This window comes from Bubalus bubalis, chromosome 18 (genome assembly GCF_019923935.1).
Source record: "Bubalus bubalis isolate 160015118507 breed Murrah chromosome 18, NDDB_SH_1, whole genome shotgun sequence".
Lineage (NCBI taxonomy): Eukaryota > Metazoa > Chordata > Mammalia > Artiodactyla > Bovidae > Bubalus > Bubalus bubalis.
Window position 1 is genome coordinate 682,682 of NC_059174.1, and position 18,475 is coordinate 701,156.

General features: G+C 40.5%; 1 long non-coding RNA gene across 1 annotated transcript; it reads right to left on the reverse strand.

Moving 5' to 3' along the window:
• Window positions 1–631: 631 nt before the first annotated feature.
• On the reverse strand, window positions 632–16,839 carry LOC123330223. Its single transcript, XR_006545955.2, has 2 exons — window positions 11,713–16,839; window positions 632–669 (listed from the first exon to the last, which is right to left on the reverse strand). It is a non-coding gene; the product is annotated as an uncharacterized LOC123330223 (long non-coding RNA).
• Between the last annotated feature and the right edge of the window lie 1,636 nt (window positions 16,840–18,475).

Genomic DNA, 18,475 nt, shown 5'->3' on the forward strand with positions numbered 1-18,475 from the left:
GTAGTTAATATTACCATATTATACACTTGAAATCTTGGATCCTCATCACATAAAAGAGATGATGATGCAAAGTGATGGATATGTCAATTAGCTTGCGTGTGGAAATCATTTCACAATATACACATAAATGAAAATACCACATTTTAAACTTAAATATGTACAATTTGTAATTGTTAATTGTACCTCTATAAAGCTGAGGGGGAAAATGCCAGTGTTTGCTGTGAATCTCTGTGAGAGAGGTGTTCAGTTCAGTCATTCAGTCATGTCTGACTCTTTGCAACCCCGTGGACTGCAGCATACCAGGGTTTTCCCTGTTCATCACCAATTCCCAGAGCTTGCTCAAACTCATGTCCATCAAGTTGGTAATGCCATCCAACCATCTCATCCTCTGTCATCCCCTTCTCCTCCCACCTTCAATCTTTCCCAGCATCAGGGTCTTTCTAATGAGTCAGTTCTTCGCATCAGGTGGCCAAAGCATTGGAGCTTCAGCTTCACCATCAGTCCTTCCAATGAATATTCAGGACTGGCTTCCTTTAGGATGGACTGGTTTGATCTCCTTGCTGTCCAAGGGACTCTCAAGAGTCTTCTCCAACACCACAGTTCAAAAGCCATCAATTCTCTGGCACTCAGCTTTCTTTTTGGTCCAATTCTCACATCCATACATGTCTACTAGAAAAACCATACAAGAAAGAGGTGTAGTTTGTAACATTTTCCTGACTTATTGATACCGAATGCCATTTGGGGACAACCTCTTTGGATGGCATTTCACCAAATATACCCTAAGAAATACAGTTAAAGAGCATTTCAATACAGGAGCCCAGTGCACCAATTTCAGAAGATGCTGAGAGTGGTGAAAGTTGACCATAGGGTATTTTGGAGATGGTTCTTACCAAGTAGGTATCCAAATTTGATGTGGAACACACCTATGGACACCTTATCTTTGACAAAGGAGGCAAGAATATACAATAGAGAAAAGACAATCTCTTTAACACGTGGTGCTGGGAAAACTGGTTAACCACTTGTAAAAGAATGAAACTAGAACACTTTCTAACACCATACACAAAAATAAACAAATAAACTCAAAATGGATTAAAGATCTAAACGTAAGACCAGAAACTATAAAACTCCTAGAGGAGAACATAGGCAAAACACTCTCCGACATAAATCACAGCAGGATCCTCTATGACCCACCTCCCAGAACATTGGAAATAAAAGCAAAAATAAACAAATGGGACCTAATGAAAATTAAAAGCTTCTGCACAACAAAGGAAACTATAAGCAAGGTGAAAAGACAGCCTTCAGAATGGGAGAAAATAATAGCAAATGAAGCAACTGACAAATAACTAATCTCAAATATATACAAGCAACTCCTACAGCTCAATTCCAGAAAAATAAATGACCCAATCAAAAAATGGGCCAAAGAACTAAACAGACATTTCTACAAAGAAGACATACAGATAGCTAACAAACACATGAAAAGATACTCAACATCACTCATTATCAGAGAAATGCAAATCAAAACCACAATGAGGTACCATCTCACGCCAGTCAGAATGGCTGCTATCCAAAAGCCTACAAGCAATAAATGCTGGAGAGGATGTGGAGAAAAGGGAACCCTCTTGCACTGTTGGTGGGAATGCAAACTAGTACAGCCACTATGGAGAACAGTGTGGAGATTCCTTAAAAAACTGGAAATAGAACTGCCTTATGACCCAGCAATCCCACTGCTGGGCATACACACCGAGGAAACCAGAATTGAAAGAGACACATGTACCCCAATGTTCATCGCAGCACTGTTTATAACAGCCAGGACATGGAAGCAACCTAGATGTCCATCAGCAGATGAATGGATAAGAAAGCTGTGGTACATACACACAATGGAGTATTACTCAGCCATTAAAAAGAATACATTTGAATCAGTTCTAATGAGGTGGATGAAACTGGAGCCTATTATACAGAGTGAAGTAAGCCAGAAAGAAAAACACCAATACAGTATACTAACGCATATATATGGAATTTAGAAAGATGGTAATGATAACCCTGTATACGAGACAGCAAAAGAGACACAGATGTATAGAACAGTCTTTTGGACTCTGGGGGAGAGGGCGAGGGTGGGATGATTTGGGAGAATGGCATTGAAACATGTATAATATCATATGTGAAATGAATTGCCAGACCAGGCTTGATGCATGATACAGGATGCTCGGGGCTGGTGCACTGGGATGACCCAGAAGGATGGTACGGGGAGGGAGGTGGGAATGGGGTTCAGGATGGGGAACACGTGTACACCCGTGGCAGATTCATGTTGATGTACAGCAAAACCAATACAATATTGTAAATTAATTAGCCTCAAATTAAAATAAATGAATTTGCATTAAAAAAAAAATTTGATGTGGAAAAATATCTGAGTTGAGCCAAGGAGAGAAAAGTATCCAGACACACGTAACAACTGCTGCTAAAGCCTGGAGTTGTGAAACACTGCCATGGAGCTAGAGAATTGCATATAATTCTATATTAATGGAGTGTAAAGTGCTAAGGGTACAGCAAGGGAGACAAAACTGAGCAAGCTAGCAGAAGACAGGCCAAAAAAGATCTTCCACTATTCAAGAGGTTTGAGTTTGTTGCTTTGTTGCATTGACTTCCTTAAGAGTTAATGACATTTGTTCATTCATTTACTCTTTCATTAATTTACTCAATCAACATTTAGTGAGCATCTGCAAGGTACCAGCTGCAGAGAAGAGAGAAATCAGAAGAAGTCAGGAGAGGTTAGAGATGGGCCACTGGCTGGAAGTTCCTGGTCTAACAAGGACTCAGAACCATTTATAAGCTCCACAGAGCCACACAGCTCCCATGAAGCCCAGCCTGGTCTGCCAACACTACCACCACACATTTGCTCCTCTTGTCCTTAGGTGGGAAGGAAGTGGCCCGGCATCTTCACATCATTCTTGGGCCTTTAATGGCCAGATGAGGCCACCAGAGTCTGTCACATTGGCTAAAGCAATTAACATGGATCACTGTCACTGAGAGGACAACCTTTTGAAATAATTTCAAGGGGTCTTGCTTAAGAAAGAGGAGGCCTGGGAAAGCAGAGAGAAAACCAAGCTTGAGTATAAATAGTACTGGCAGCAACCACCTTAAAGACCTTGGTTTAGTAATGTGGAGATGACAAGGGATTCACAGCAAAAATTAAAAAGCTCATGATTTATGGAGCACATGGCAAGAGGGTCAAGGGTGACAGTAGAGATGCTAATCATAAGCGAAAGCAGATTATCTGTCAAGGCAGGTCACTATCTTTAAAAAACAAATGTTGGTAGAGCAGTTGGTAGCAGGAAAAGAGCTTCTTTCAGTCTCCCCAGCCGAGTGCCAACAGACTCCACCTGACGGTTAATCATGGCATCTCCACTAGCTTCCTAATGAGGCCTGGGGTCAGACAAACTGAGAATAGCTGGACCGGGCAAAGTGAATGAAGAGGCCCTGTATGGCTGGTCAGCACACAGAGCCAGAATGGTGGCCACAGGATGGCAGGCAGCCACCAACTCCACTTCCGGCAATGCTGCAATCTCAGGAGGGAGCATGGTGAATTCTGGCTCCTAACTCTTCCCACATCCATTATCTGTGCTTGTGAAAGGAGAGGCTAGACTATTACCTTTTGCTCAGCCCCAAAGAAGGCATGGAAACTCTTGTTTGCATCTCCTGGTTTCAGCTGAAAGCAATGAGTTTTGAAACCTAAGAGCCTCTGAAGTTTGATAATTACTTCATGAGCAGAAACAGATGAAAGACCCAGCAAGTAAGAGTGAGGGAACTGGTGATTCAGTGTGTTCTGGCCTTGAGATTCTCCCCCATCAAATTGGCTTCCATATAGGTAAAATTGGCTTCCATATAGGTAAAATTGGTTTACATATAGTTTGGGAAATAGCACATACTATGTCACTCCATGGACTGGTTTCTGAGCAGAAGGTACAACAGATACCAAGACCCTAAGGTGGGGAGGCGTGGGGCTTTTTTTGGAGGTATTCAGACCCAGCGTGGTCCCAAGAAGAGAGGCTGAAAGTACTAGAGAGGCTGACTAGTACCCTCCACTAGTCTAACCTGCTTCCATCCCTTCTTCAGTAGCAGAGTACAGTTTTGCTATGGGAAAAAAAAAAAAAAAACAAAAAACAAAACAAAAAAATATCAGACAGTGCAGCTCACTGAGCCTTACCAGAATTTCACAACAGGAGTTTGCTCTCCTAGATTGCTAATCAGAACTAAACTTTTCAGTCCAAAGAGTGGTGGGTTTCCTATACCACCAGTTCTACTCGTGTGATGTCTCAGATTTGAATTAACTATCTCAGTGAATTATTATAAAGGCTCTTCCAGCTACCTACATTTGACCTATGATTCTGCACAGACATAAAGAACAAAGGTCTCTGAACAAAAGCACCTCCATTCTGCCTGTCACCAAACCATGTCCTTGGCAGTCAACTGCTAAGTGTCTCTTTGGACTAGGAAAAAAGACCTCCAATAGTATTTTGGAATTTTACTCATCTCTACTAGAGAAACTTCAGTGTTGTGTTTTGTTTTGTTTTCACCATAAGCAAAGTATTTGTGGCTTTGGAATTAGACAGTGGGGTTGAAATTATAGTTTGGCCACCACCGCAGGGTCATGTGCCTGGGGGCAAGTTAATCTCCAAGCCCCAGTTCTCTGATCCGCACAATAGGGCTATAGCTGGAGTTTACAAATCCCTGTTTTGGCACTCAATGGTCAACAAAGTTCATCTATCTTCACCTTATCCTGCTTCTCTCTGCTTAATCTTTTTGTTCCAGTGACCAGTTAATAACTGGTCATCATATACAGGTTCTAAAGAGAGAATAGTTGGAAAATAGTACTAGTGACTTTATCTGGGAAAGTTTTACAACAATCCCTGCCAAAGCCAAAGGTCTTGCTGCTTCCCCTGCTGCTGCTAAGTCACTTCAGTAGTGTCCAACTCTGTGCGACCCCATAGATGGCAGCCCACCAGGCTCCCCCATCCCTGGGATTCTCCAAGCAAGAACACTGGAGTGGGTTGCCATTTCCTTCTCCAGCTGCTTCCGCTAGTCACCTGCTAATAAGATGTTGGACCACGGTTTTGGCAGGGATAGTGGACCACACCCCAGACATTCTGTTGGCCAAACCACTTGGAGTTTGGATAGTTTTCCTTTGCATGTCAACTGGGGTAGACCATAGACTCCAAACCTTGCAACACAGATTTCATCTTAAAACATTCACTTTGCAAGTGAGACCTTAAAAGTTGGCTCTCAGCATGGGTTTTGTGTTCTTTCACTACTGATTTTCTGAAATCCATAGCAATTATTCTCAAAAAATCTGAAGTTATTCATTCTTATCTCCATTCAAATCTTGGGGCTATAAAAAGGGGTTGAGAATTGCCAAAACAGTGACACATCAAATCCTAACAGACAAACTAGTTACCTGCTAAGTTTGACCCAAGGGTACTGTTGCACCATCCCCAGGCCCCTAAGGACCCAGAAGGGTCTTCACAGCATCCATGCCTTCTTCTCCTCTTGTATCCCACTCACTTTTGAATTCTCCCCTCTATAAACCAGGCCCAGGCCAATTGGTGTGTCCTATTTCTGGCCACAGAAATTGGTTCAGCAGTGGGCATACCACCCAACCCAAGGCAAGGTGGTGTAATGGACCTGTGCAAGGAAATACAATGAAACTCTGTTTGAGAAAGGGGCAGTAGCAGCTCCTCCTCAATGCTAGAGTATCTCCTTAAAATTAAAATAGGTAGGCTAGACCTTGTAGGCTAGAGTTAGATAAACTCAGTCTTAGATAAACAGTATTAAACCAGAGGCCTTCTGATTCTGGGAACTGTAAGCACATACGTCCAAAACTGCCTCGAGACTCTCATGAGGTGCACAGGAGGTTATCACAGGCTACACCCATTTGTCTCTCAAAGAGATAAATAAGTTTTCATTTTTACTTCTTCTAATTGGCTGTATAAATTGTGTGAAATTCTGCCCAGATTTTCTAGGCTGGCACGGACCATTTGAAAGGATATAAGCTATGCATATCCGGGAATAAATCAGGTTTGCTCCCTCCTCTATATTGGCATTTGGGGCAGAGGGGAGGTCTTTTTGCTAGAAGGATTTTTAATTTCCCCAACAGCCTATTTTTTGGAAGTGCTGACACAAAGACTCTCTTCTCCAGGCTTGAAGCTGAAAGGACGAGCTGCAGTCATTTTTATATGACTGTGGGGAGAAGTCGCTTCAGAACAGGCTAACACCAAGGAATTCGAGCCAGGGACAGACAGGAAGAAGAAGGGTCATAATGGCTTCAACTGAGTTCCTGGATCCATTCCTGCCTGATTATTCCTGGACTTTGTCATTTTGTAAGCCAAAATATTCCCGTTTTGCTTAGTAAATTGGGAACCGTTTTCTATGTTTTGCAAGAAAAAGGATCGTAACTGATCCTAGATGATTTAATGTCGAATTACTATAAGCATTTTAAGTGTTTTCCAAAATCTTTAAATATGTAATAAAGTTCTGAGTCCCTGAATCAGGAAGGCTATCAAGGCAAAGCCTTGACCTCTTGTTTGAATCCTTTATGTAATTCTCTCACTAGTTAACTGTCCAGCCAGTATTCACACCCAGTGTGGGAGTCTTGCTGCCTCTAAGGCAGCCCATTTCACTCTATGCAGCCCTTTTTGCCCATGAGCCCTTCCTTAGATCTCCCTTACCTTCCCTTAACAGGCTAACTATGGACCACAAGGAATATGGACACACCTCTTTCCTCCAGGGTCCTCTATATCAAAATTAGTTATCACACCTCTCTAAATCAGTATGCTCTTCTCCGGGTTAGATTTCTGTTATTTATGCATCTGGTACACAATCATTTCTTATTTAAAACCAAATCAATACATGGGTATCATCTCCTTTAATAAGGGCTGATGAACAGAAATCCAGTTTTGCTTTATTGTGTCACTGACGGTCTCAGTGTCTTTCAAGAGGCATCCTACAAATGCATCAGACCCATGGCCTGGGTTCTTGGTAGACAATTACCTGGACTATCAGTTTTGAGGATAGAGAAGAATATTGTGAAAGACTGTGCTTTGGTTAGGAAGCTGGAAGTTGCCGGTCTCCATTACAGCCCCAGGCACAGAGAGATTCTTGTGGGCCTGTAAGTAAATTCAAGATGCACCAGAGGCTGTGCAAGAAGTGGAGCAACTTGGGCCCAGCAGTTCTGTACCCCTTCCAATAAGGAAGAAGATTTAGAAAAAACAAAAAACTGTAATTGACAAGGAACACAAATCTTAGAGCCAAGTTGTCTCTATTTGAATTTCAGTTCCAGTAAATGTTCTACCAGGAATGGTGGCAACTATTGATGAGTACCTTGGTGTTGAGGCTGTGGGACATGGGAGAAGCTCTGGTTCTTCCTGCCTAGTTGTTCCACAATTGTCTGGCTAATTCTAGATAGTGGAGTGAGGTCAAACACTACCATTTAGTCTTTCTTAACATAGGCAGTCCAAAGGAGGTCAGAAATAATTAACTGGAATTAAGAAGAGGTGGAAAGAATACACAGAAGAACTATACATAAAGGATCTTCATGACCTGGATAACCATGATGGTGTGGTCACTCACCTAGAACCAGACATCCTAGAGTATGAAGTCAAATGGGCCTTAGGAAATATTACTGCAAACAAAGCTAGTAGAGGTGATGGAATTCCAACTGAGCTATTTAAAATCCTAAAAGATGATGCTGTTAAAGTGCTGCACTTAATATGTCAGCAAATTTGGAAAACTAGCAGTGGCCACAGGACTAAAATAGATCAATTTTCATTCCAATCCCAATAAGGGCAATGCCAAAGAATGTTCAAACTACTGGACACTTGTGCTCTTTTCGCCTGTTAGTCAGGTTATGCTCAAAATCCTTCAAGCTCGGCTTCAGCGATATGTGAACCAAGAGCTTCCAGAAGTACAAGCTGGATTTAGAAAAGGGAGAAGAACCAAGGATCAAATTGTCAACATTCATTGTATCATAAAGAAAGCAAGGGAATTCCAGAAAAACATCTACTTCTGCTTCATTGACTATGTGAAAGCCTTTGTGTGGATCACAGCAATCTGAGGAATATTCTTAAAGGGATGGGACTACCAGACCACATTACTCGTCTCATGAGAAACCTGTATTCAGCTCAAGAAGCAACAGTTAGAACTGGACGTGAAACAATGGACTGGTTCAAAATTGGGAAAGGAGTACATCAAGGCTGTATATTGTCACCCTGCTTATTTAACTTCTATGCAGAGGACATCATGCAAAATACCAGGCTAGATGGCTCACAAGCTGGAATCAAGGTTGCCAAGAGAAATATCAATAACCTGATATGCAGATGATACTACTCTAATAGCAGAAACTGAAGAGGAACTAAAGAGTCTCTTGATGAAGGTGAAAGAGGAGAGTGAAAAAGCTGGCTTAAAACTCAACATTCAGAAAATGAAGAACACGGCATCCAGTCCCATCACTGCATGGCAAATAGAAGGAGGAAAATTGGAAACAGTGACAGATTTTATTTTCTTGGACTCAAAAATCACTGTGGATAGTGACTACAGCCATGAAATTAAAAGATGCTTGCTCCTTGGAATGAAAGCTAGGACAAATCTAGACAGCATATTAAAAAACAAAGACATCACATTGCCAACAAAGGTCCATATAGTCAAAGCTATGGTTTTTCCAGTAGTCACATACAGTTGTGAGAGTTGGACCATAAAAAAGGCTGAGTGATGAAGAACTGATTCTTTCAAATTGTGGTGCTGGAGAAGACTCTTGAGAGTCCCTTGAACTGCAAGGAGATCAAACCACTCAATTCTAAAAGAAATCAATATTCATTGGAAGGACTGATGCTGAAGCTCCAATACTTTGGCCACTTGACACGAAAAGCCAAATCATTGGAAAAAAAACCTTCATGCTGGGAAAGACTGAAGCCAAAGGAGAAGAGGGTGGCAGAGGAATGAGATGGTTAGACAGCATCACTGTTGGACTCAATGGACATGAGCTTAAGCAAACTCCAGGATATAGTGAAAGACAGGGAAGCCTGACGTGCTACCATCCATGGAGTCGTGAACAGTCAATTTAGCAACTAAACAACAAAAAACATGGGCAGTCCAAAGGAGGTCAGGAGTAACTAATTGGAATTGAGCTCAGAACTCAGAGAGTCAGCTAAGTTGAGAAAGTGAGTGAGAGGCCTTTTGAAAAGTTTTGAATGGTATAAGCCTGTGCCTCATTAAGGGAATTATGTAACAGTAGCCCTGGAAGAATCCTCATCCAAGTTAGCATCTAGAGAAGATGATATTTCTCTAGGTGGTGGGGGCGGGGGGAGTGGAACACTGTGGAAGGAGTACAGAGTTTCATCCAACTGTAAATTAACCATAAGATCTCAACAACTTAACACACAGCTCCATCTGTTAAATGAGAAAGCTTGGCTAGACCAATTGTCAACATTTTGGGGTACCCAGGTTTGCGATCACCATTCAGGAAAGAGTCCACAAGCCTACAGCATCTGTCTGTACTTGAGGAGGCTCCCAATGGTAGAAGACTCCAAAGTCAACTGCAAAGAGTCAGCCTAGCTTCAGCTTCTCTGCTTGGTCCTCAGAGCCTTGAAACACAGCACCTGGGAGAGGTCTTTGAACAGACAGGTGAAACTAACATCTAAGGAAGACCACATCACCTGGGAGCTTCCTTTGCTTTGTGTGATTAAAATAGTATAGAAATATTTCACAGGACTATTGCTAAGATAGCAATAGTTCTGTTTGAGAAATGTAACTAATATTGGGACTGAAAAAGAGCTTTCCAACATCAATTAATAGACTGTTGGATAATGTCATAATTAAAGTTGCTAGAGTGGTCGTTAAAACAGCATAATTATGCTAAGTAGTTTGTAAAAGAAAAAAAGAGAGTGAATGAGTAATGGAACACACCCATGGCATGAACTGTCATCAAGTCAAATTATTAAGGGTCTTCCCCATAAGCTAATTTGACAGCTGGCTTTAAAAGGTGACAGGATAGGACAAGGCCTGGACTAAACACAAAGGGCAGAGGACAGAGTGCAAAATGACAGGCAGCCATATTAAACTCTCATTTCACTTTAGGAGGCCTGGATAAAGACAAACTTTGCAACTTTGAGAATCAGAATCTACCCCTGTAGTTTTCTAGGACCAGGTTTGGGTGTTTTCTGCTGACCACTTCAAGTTCATCCCTTCAAAATCAAATACCATACTGGGTGAAGTAAGTCAGAGAAAGACAAATACATGATATTGCTTATATGTGGAATCTAAAAAGTAGCACAAATGAATTTATTTACAAAACAGAAATAGAGTCACAGATGTAGAAAACAAACCTATGGTTACAGGGTGAGAAGGGGTAAACTAGGAGATTGGGATTGACATATACATACTATTGTATATAAAATAGACAACTAATAGGGACCGACTCTATAGCAGAGGGAAATCTACTCACCACTTTAATAACTTATATGGGAAAAGAATCGTAAAAAGAGTAGATATATGTATAACTGGTTACTTTTGCTGTACAAAAGAAACTAGCACAGCATTGTAAGTCAACTACAGTTCAGTTCAGTTCAGTTCAGTCGTTCAGTCATGTCCGACTCTTTGCGACCCCATGAATCGCAGCACACCAGGCCTCCCTGTCCATCACCATCTCCCGGAGTTCACTCAAACCCACGTCCATAGAGTCGGTGATGCCATCCAGCCATCTCATCCTCTGTCGTCCCCTTTTCCTCCTGCCCCCAATCCCTCCCAGCATCAGAGTCTTTTCCAATGAGTCAACTCTTCACATGAGGTGGCCAAAGTACACTCCAATATAAAAATTTTTAAAGCAAAAACAAACAAACAAAAAAAGTCAAATGCCTTAGAGAAACCAGCGCTGACCCAGCTGAGTTATGGCTGTGATAGGCTATGCAGACTGTTTTATAGGCAGCCTTCTCCCTATTAGTATTTCAAGAATATCCTTACTCTAAATTACTCTGTAGAGGGGATATAATTTGTATTAAGAAAAGCACATAGATTCATTTGTAGGAAAAAATACTGAAATTACACACATCCAAATATTAAGAGTGTTTATCTTTGGGTAAGATTTTGGTGAATTCACTTTTTTGTGCTTTCAAGGTTTTCTTATTTTGTATTTGTGGGAAAAAAAAAACATATAAATTAAGTGCTGCCTTTAACTTTTCAGGTAATGCATAAGAATGTTTTACACTTTATGCTATAACTGTTTTCTTCCCATGAAAAGTTTAATAAAAGAAAAATATTAGATCTTAAATGATCTCTTGTTCCACTCTCTAGTTGAAGACCCAGCTTCTTCTCAAGTCTAATAAATAAAAGAAAACCACCCAAAGGTATAAAACCCGCAATCCGTATCTACAACATTTACTATTGGGATTTTTCATTTTCTTATTAATCTACCTCTTGTTGTTTCCTTTTCCTCTCCCAGAAAACATTAACTCCTGAGCATGGCCCTGCATTTTTTTTTCTGACAGTTCTACTCAGATATCTCATCTCACTTGGCTACAAAAGTGAAATTCCATTTCTTACTGATGTTGTATCTACCCACTCACTCAACTCAGTAGTGAACTATCTTTTCCAGGAACAACCATTTCAGCCAAGTGGTAAGGGCAAGAGACAAATACACCCTTTTCCTTAGGTAATATGATTTATACTGACCTTCCCGACTGAAATGCCATTCCTGAAATGCAGCAGTGATGTGGCGGCGGCAGAAACATACTTCCCTTTGGCCCTCTGCCTCCTCATTCTCTCACACTTGTAATTCTTCTGTGTCAATCAAACAACTTGCAATCCTTTTCTTCCTTGTAACCTCAGTGTTTCAAAAAGCCAGATCCCAAAGTCTTCCTGTTTTGCAGGTTCTGTTGGAGAGTCCCCACTGGCCACTAGATGAAACTGTGTGTTTCCAAGTGTTTTGGATCAGATATGCTCGCACTGACTGACTACAAGCAAAAGAGGGCCTCTATTTTTCTCCCTTGTGCCTAATTTGCTGATTATATGGTAATTCTAGACTGAACCCAGCACATAGAAGCCAGAAATAGAGCTCTAAATTCATTTCAGGTTCTTTGATCTAATTCTTTCCTGAAAACATTGACTTCCCTTGGGCCACAAATTCACAAATCTAACTTCACATTAGAATTTACTGGGGGCTTTAAATAATTTCAATGTCTAAGTTACTTCCATACCATTTTTAATGAGTCCAGAACAGTTTTTTAATCACATATATATGTAATGTAAGCCCTGACAGTTTTTTTTTTTTTCATAATGCAAGTGCCTGACTTAAGCTTTGATTGCCAAAGCATCCATTTCAAAGAGGCATCCACTTCAAAGCAGATCTCAAATAAATACACAATTAGATAAAGTGCAAAGCCAGTTGTCTTCTCCCACTGAGACTCCTTTATTTTAGAGATCTTGGTTGATTTTGATAACTAACCATCTGAGCCACTTGTTTTCTCTTTTCCTGCCCTTAGATAAGGAAAATGTAACTATACGTCAATGAACACAAATTGTTTCTACACCTTGGCCATTGTAAATAATGCTGCAATAAACATGGGAGTGCAGGGATCTTTTCAAGTTAGTGTGTTTCTTTTTTCTCTTCAGATAAATAACCAGAAGTGGAATTGCTGGATCATATGGTAATTCTATTTGTAACTTTTTGAGAAAACTCTATGCTATTTTCCATAGTCACTGCACCAATTTACATTTCCACCAATGGTGCACAAATGTTCCCTTTTCTCTACATTCTCACCAACACTTGTTATTTCTTGTCTTTTTGATAATAATCATTATAAAGCAAGTGTAAAATGATACCTCACTGTGATTTCGATTTGCATTTCCCTGATGTTTAATGATGTTGAACATCTTGTCAAAGACCTGTTGGCCATCTGTGTGTCTGTTTTGAAAAAATGTTTATTCAGATCTTCTCAGTTTTTGGTCAGATTATTTTTTTTGCTACTGAGTTGTATGACTTCTTCATATATTTTGAATACTAGCCCCCTATCAGATATATGTTTTGCAAATATTTTCTCCTACTCAATAAGTTTTCATTTTGTTGATGGTTTCCTTTGCTGTGCAGAATCTTTTTAGTATAAGTATGATGTAGTCTAGCATATTTTATTTTTCCTTTTGTTGCTTTTCCTTTTGGTGTCAGATTAAAAAAATAATTGCCAAGACCTGTGTCAAGGAGTTTGCTCAATAGGAATCCCTGAAACCAGTGAAGTCACAATCTCCGGGTGTGGATTGGACGTCAGGGGCTTTATAAGTTCCCAGCTGATTCTAATGAGCAAACAAGTTTGAGAACCACTTCCTTAGGCAAATCCTTTCATGAAAATTATAGGGAAACCTTCTGGTTGTTCCCCTCACAAGAGGAAAATTGACTCCTTCTCTTGGACCACCTTCCCCACCTATTGGCAAATGTCCATTTTTCCCATAAAGCTCATTGAATTTAATTCTTCCCTAATAGTTTTTTCTTTTCTTAATTTTGGGGAACAATTGACCAATATCATTGCATATATTTAAAGTGTTCACCATGATTTGACATACTTACACACTGTCAGTTGATTATCAAGATAATTAATGCATCCATCACATCATACAGTTAATCCAGTTAACTTTGTAGGGCGGGGTTGGGTGGTTCAGTGAGAATGCTTAAGATCTACTCTCAGCAATTTTCAAAATATACACTATCTTATTATTAACTGTAGGAACCATGCTGTTCACTGGATCCTCAGAATTTATCCTTATAAGTGAAATTTTGTACCCCTTTACCTACATCATCTCATAGCCCCCAGACCCCAGCCCATGTATTCCCTTTTTTAAGATTACACGTCATAGTTTAATTAAAACTAAAATTAAATGAAATTTAAAGTTCAATTCTAGATACATTAGTACATTTCAAATGCTCAGTAGTGCATACAGCTAGCCACAAAATCGTCTAATTCTTCCAGTACAGATTTTAGAACATGATCTTCACTGCAGAGAGTTCCATCAGACAACTTTGGTCTAGATAAGAATACATAATTATTTGAGAAGATGCAAATGAATTTTTTGCAGTTACTCTCCATCCTTCTTCCCTCCATATTTGAAAGAACCAAAACAAATTGTGATTTGATACATGAGTAATACAAGTAAAGGTGTCCGATGATTCAAATGTAATACATTTATTGTGTTATTTCTATTATTGTTGCATTGTGATATATAACAAAATAATTGTACAACTCACCATAATGTAGAATAAGTGGGAGTCCTGAGGTTGTTTTCCTGCAACTAGACAGTCCCATCTGGGGTTGATGGGAGACAGTGACACCCAAAGTGTGTTGCTTATGTCCAGTCTACTCTGTAATCTCATTTTGGCTGCTGTCACTGCAGAAAACCCTGCTTCACAAAGATAGGATATTGGAAATCGTAGCAGGCTTTTCGGTACTTCTGTGGAAATCTGTGTATTTCGCCTTGACTTTAATCCAGAATGTATGGAGATTTGAAGCTGTCTCAAACATACTTTTAAGGCCACTGTCATTTGCAATTTTAAGCAGTTGATCCCCTTATAGTGTGGACAAAGCTGATTCACCTGGCTTAATCACAAATAGGTCATGGTTCCATTCCTTCCCAGTTTGGGGGTATTTTGTGGTTGGGAAGTAATGCCCAAATTCTTCTGAAAGCTGACATAAGGTGATCATGCACCAGCTTGGAGAAACAAGGCCCTGGCTCAGTCTCTTTCAACCTCTGCTAATGTTTTAAATGTCAAAAATCCCAATGCTCACTTGTTGTCCCCGTAATTCCAGTTTGGTTTTGAATGCAGCCACTTTGTCTGAAGCTTGAACACAGCTGTCCTTCTCCCTAAAGTGATGGATTGAGTTTGTCAAGTAGGTTAAATATGTCACATAAATAAGCAAGATTTGTGACCTCTTCTGGGTCATTGAAGTGTGCTGCCAGTGGTGACTGTTTTTCTGAAAGAAATCTCTGAAGTGACTCTAGTAATGCAAAAACTCTGGCTGTGATCTACCTTTAGAAAGCCATCCCACTTCTGTGTAAAAGAGAAGACATGCACTGTGTCCATCTCCTCTCCGAGCTGTGCAGACAGACATTGGTTAAGGGCATGTACTTTACTGTGGTTGACAATTTTAATTACATCCAGCAAAACATTGTTCAGTCAGAGTGACATTTTTTGGCTAGCCACCACTTCTCTATGGATGAAACAGTGTGTAGACTCACATTCAGAAGCAACCTGTTTGATACAAGCAGTGAAACCAAAAAGCTATCCAGTTGTGACAGCTTCTCCATCCATGCACATGCAGACACAAAGTGACCAATGCAGAATTTTCCTGATATGTAATCAGTCAAAGACTTGAATAGTTCTGCATCTGTGGGGTTGGTTGGCAACAAAAGTGCACATAACATATCCTCCTGCACATCCTCCTGAAAAATATATCACACAAAACCAAGCACTGTTGCCTTGTTGTCAACATCGGTGGACTTGTCCAGTTGGATTGTGTATCATGGTGACTCATTAATCCTCTCTAACAGTTGTGCCTCTATTCTCTTCTATTCCATCAATTCATCTAGTTATGGTGCTAGCCAAAAGTGGAACAGGTGCTGCCTTTTTAACTGAAGTCTCTCCTAAAAGTTTACAACAAATGTCCTTAGCAGCAGGCACGATCAGCTTTTATTCTTCTGAAAAACTCCAAAGGTTTGTCTTTTAATGTAGGATCCTTGGTCTCCATGTGGCAAAGCAATTTTGAAGTTTCATGGCTTTGTTGTGTGACCTGGTCGCCACGTATTATACAGAGTGGGCTTGGAGAATGTGAATCACCTATTGCAATGAAACCATAATTTCAGAAGGACTCTTGGTATTTTCTTTAAAATGCAGCTTTCTTCTTCTTCCTTTTTTTTGGGGGGGGGCAGTCTTAGAGACTTCTGTTGTCTCATCATTGGGTCTTTCCCTCTTTTCAAAGAAGCTCTCCGGCGATGCTTGTTTTTCACTCATTTTGGCGAGGGTTAGCTTGTGGGCTTACCAAAACCATGCCTGAGACAAGTGTGCAGCACAGGAAAGAGGCACAGACAGAAGTGATAAATAAAATAACGGGCCGGCCATGGGTGGATTCTGACTTAAAGCCTGCCACCAGGTGCAGTTTGTCACTTGCCACTCACTGATAGGGCTTTGATATGAGTCTGCAAGCAGTTGCTTCATTATGGTCTCTGCAGTCAAACCTCTCTGCTAATGATGATCTATATTTGCAGCCACTCCCAGCACTAGCATCACTGCCTCAACTCCACCTCAGATCATCAGGCATTAGATTCTCATAAGGAGCCTGCAACCTAGATCCCTCAAATGCACAGTAGGGTCCGTGCTCCTGAGAATCTAATGCCACAGCTCATCTGACAGGAGGTGGGGCTCAAGCAGTAATGCAATCAATAGGGAGCAACTGTAAATACAGATGAAGCTTTGTTTGCTCACCCACTGCGCACCTCCTGCTCTATAACCTGGGTTCCTAACAGGCCAGAGACCAGCACAGACTCCTACTGGTCCGTGGCCTGGGGCTTGGGGACCCCTGTTATACACTTAACTTTGCAATGTTTTCTTTTTCACTTACCAAAATGTCATAGACATTCTTGAGGGTCTATAGATATGGATATAAGTCACTTTTGCTCCAATCTCTTTCTGCATATATATAGACAGATTTACGCATATACACTTATATATTCATACATATATACACATACATGGGCTTCCCAGGTGGAGCTAGTGGTAAAGAACCCGCCTGCCAATGCAGGAAATGTTAGAGACACAGGTTCAATCCCTGGGTGGGGAAGATCCCCTGGAGGAGAGCATGGCAACCTACTCCAGTATTCTTGCCTGGAGAATCCCATGGACAGAGAAGCCTGGCAGGCTACAGTCCAGGGGCTCACAAAGAGTCAGACAACTGAAGCAACTTGGCACACCCAAGCACATATATGCACATATATATTATTTTACAAACTGGGCTACTACGTATGCTGGGCATGGACAGGCAGCAGGTAGGTAGTGGCATTTTCTTGCTTCTTCCTTGTTAGCTTGTTTCTACACACCCTCTGCCACCTCCTCTGACCTCTCCATATCCACCTTGCCAACTAAGGAATAACAACCACCTGGTTCTACAACAATCGAGTCCGTAGCCACTGCAATTGCTGACTTACAGTACACCCTGACAGGGATTCGGGGCAAAGGTCAGGATGAGACACTGCTCTGGGAAAACTGGCAGAACAGGCCCTCAGATAGTTAGATATTTTCAGGAAAATTTTATGAACCTGTATTCTTGCATATCTCGTCCTGTGCTTAGAAAAGATTAAAATCATTAAGAGATATCTGTTCCTTGTGACTAGCAATAGCATTCTACCAAACGTGTGCTTGATTGCATGTGCCTCCTGGCCAAAAGCACATATATACTGACCACTCCTGTCACCTCTTTGGAGCAGTTCCTCGGAGCTCTCAGTGAGTCCTCAGATAAAACTGAAACTCACAGCTCTCATGTTGTACACTTCTTTTCAGTCAACAACCTCAATTCCAGATAATCCATTTTAGCACCTGGTATTCTTCCACACTTTTCTCACACTCAAAATCATATGCAGAAGCATTTATACATTTTTATTGTTTTTATCATTGTCACTTTGTTTCTAGTTTGGACCTATTATAAATTCACCAAAACAAATACTTTTACCTTGATCTTCCCATAATTGTGTTTTTATTTCTATGAGGCATGTCTCAGAAAAGTGACTGCAGTACCAATAAGTATGTGTATTTTTGGTTTTGGAAAAAAGTCTCAAGAAATATATTTAAATGATCTATATCTGCCAGCAATGTGTGAAAGTAACATTTTCTCACACTTATTCAATAGCCAAAGATACTGTTTTTCTGTAAAGTTTTGCCTGTATAATGGATGTAAAATGATACCCCATTACCACTGTGCTTAATCTGACAATCGGGAGATTTTATACCTTCTTATCTACTTACTGGTCACTCAGATTTACTTTTCCTCTATTTGCTTATGTATTCCTTTTTCTCATTTTTTTTCTGGAGTTTTGTCCTTTTCTTGTCAATTTATAAAATCTCTCTCTACATTATACATATTAATTAATCCTTTCATTAGAATTTTAATAAACTTCTCTTATTTGATTTGGCTAATATCTTTTGTTATTCAAAACTTGGGGGTTTTTTACATAGATCTATCTGGTCTATCTTTTCTGCTATAGTTTTTTTTTTTAATTGAAGAACAATTGCTTTACAGAATTTTGTTGGTTTCTGCCAGACATCAACATGAATCAGCCAGGTGTACCTATGTCCCCTGCCTTTGAATCTCTCTCCCATCTCCCTCTCTACCCAACTCCTCTAGATTGTTACAGAGCTCCTGTTTTGAGTTCCCTGAGTCAGACAGCAAATTCCCGTTGGCTA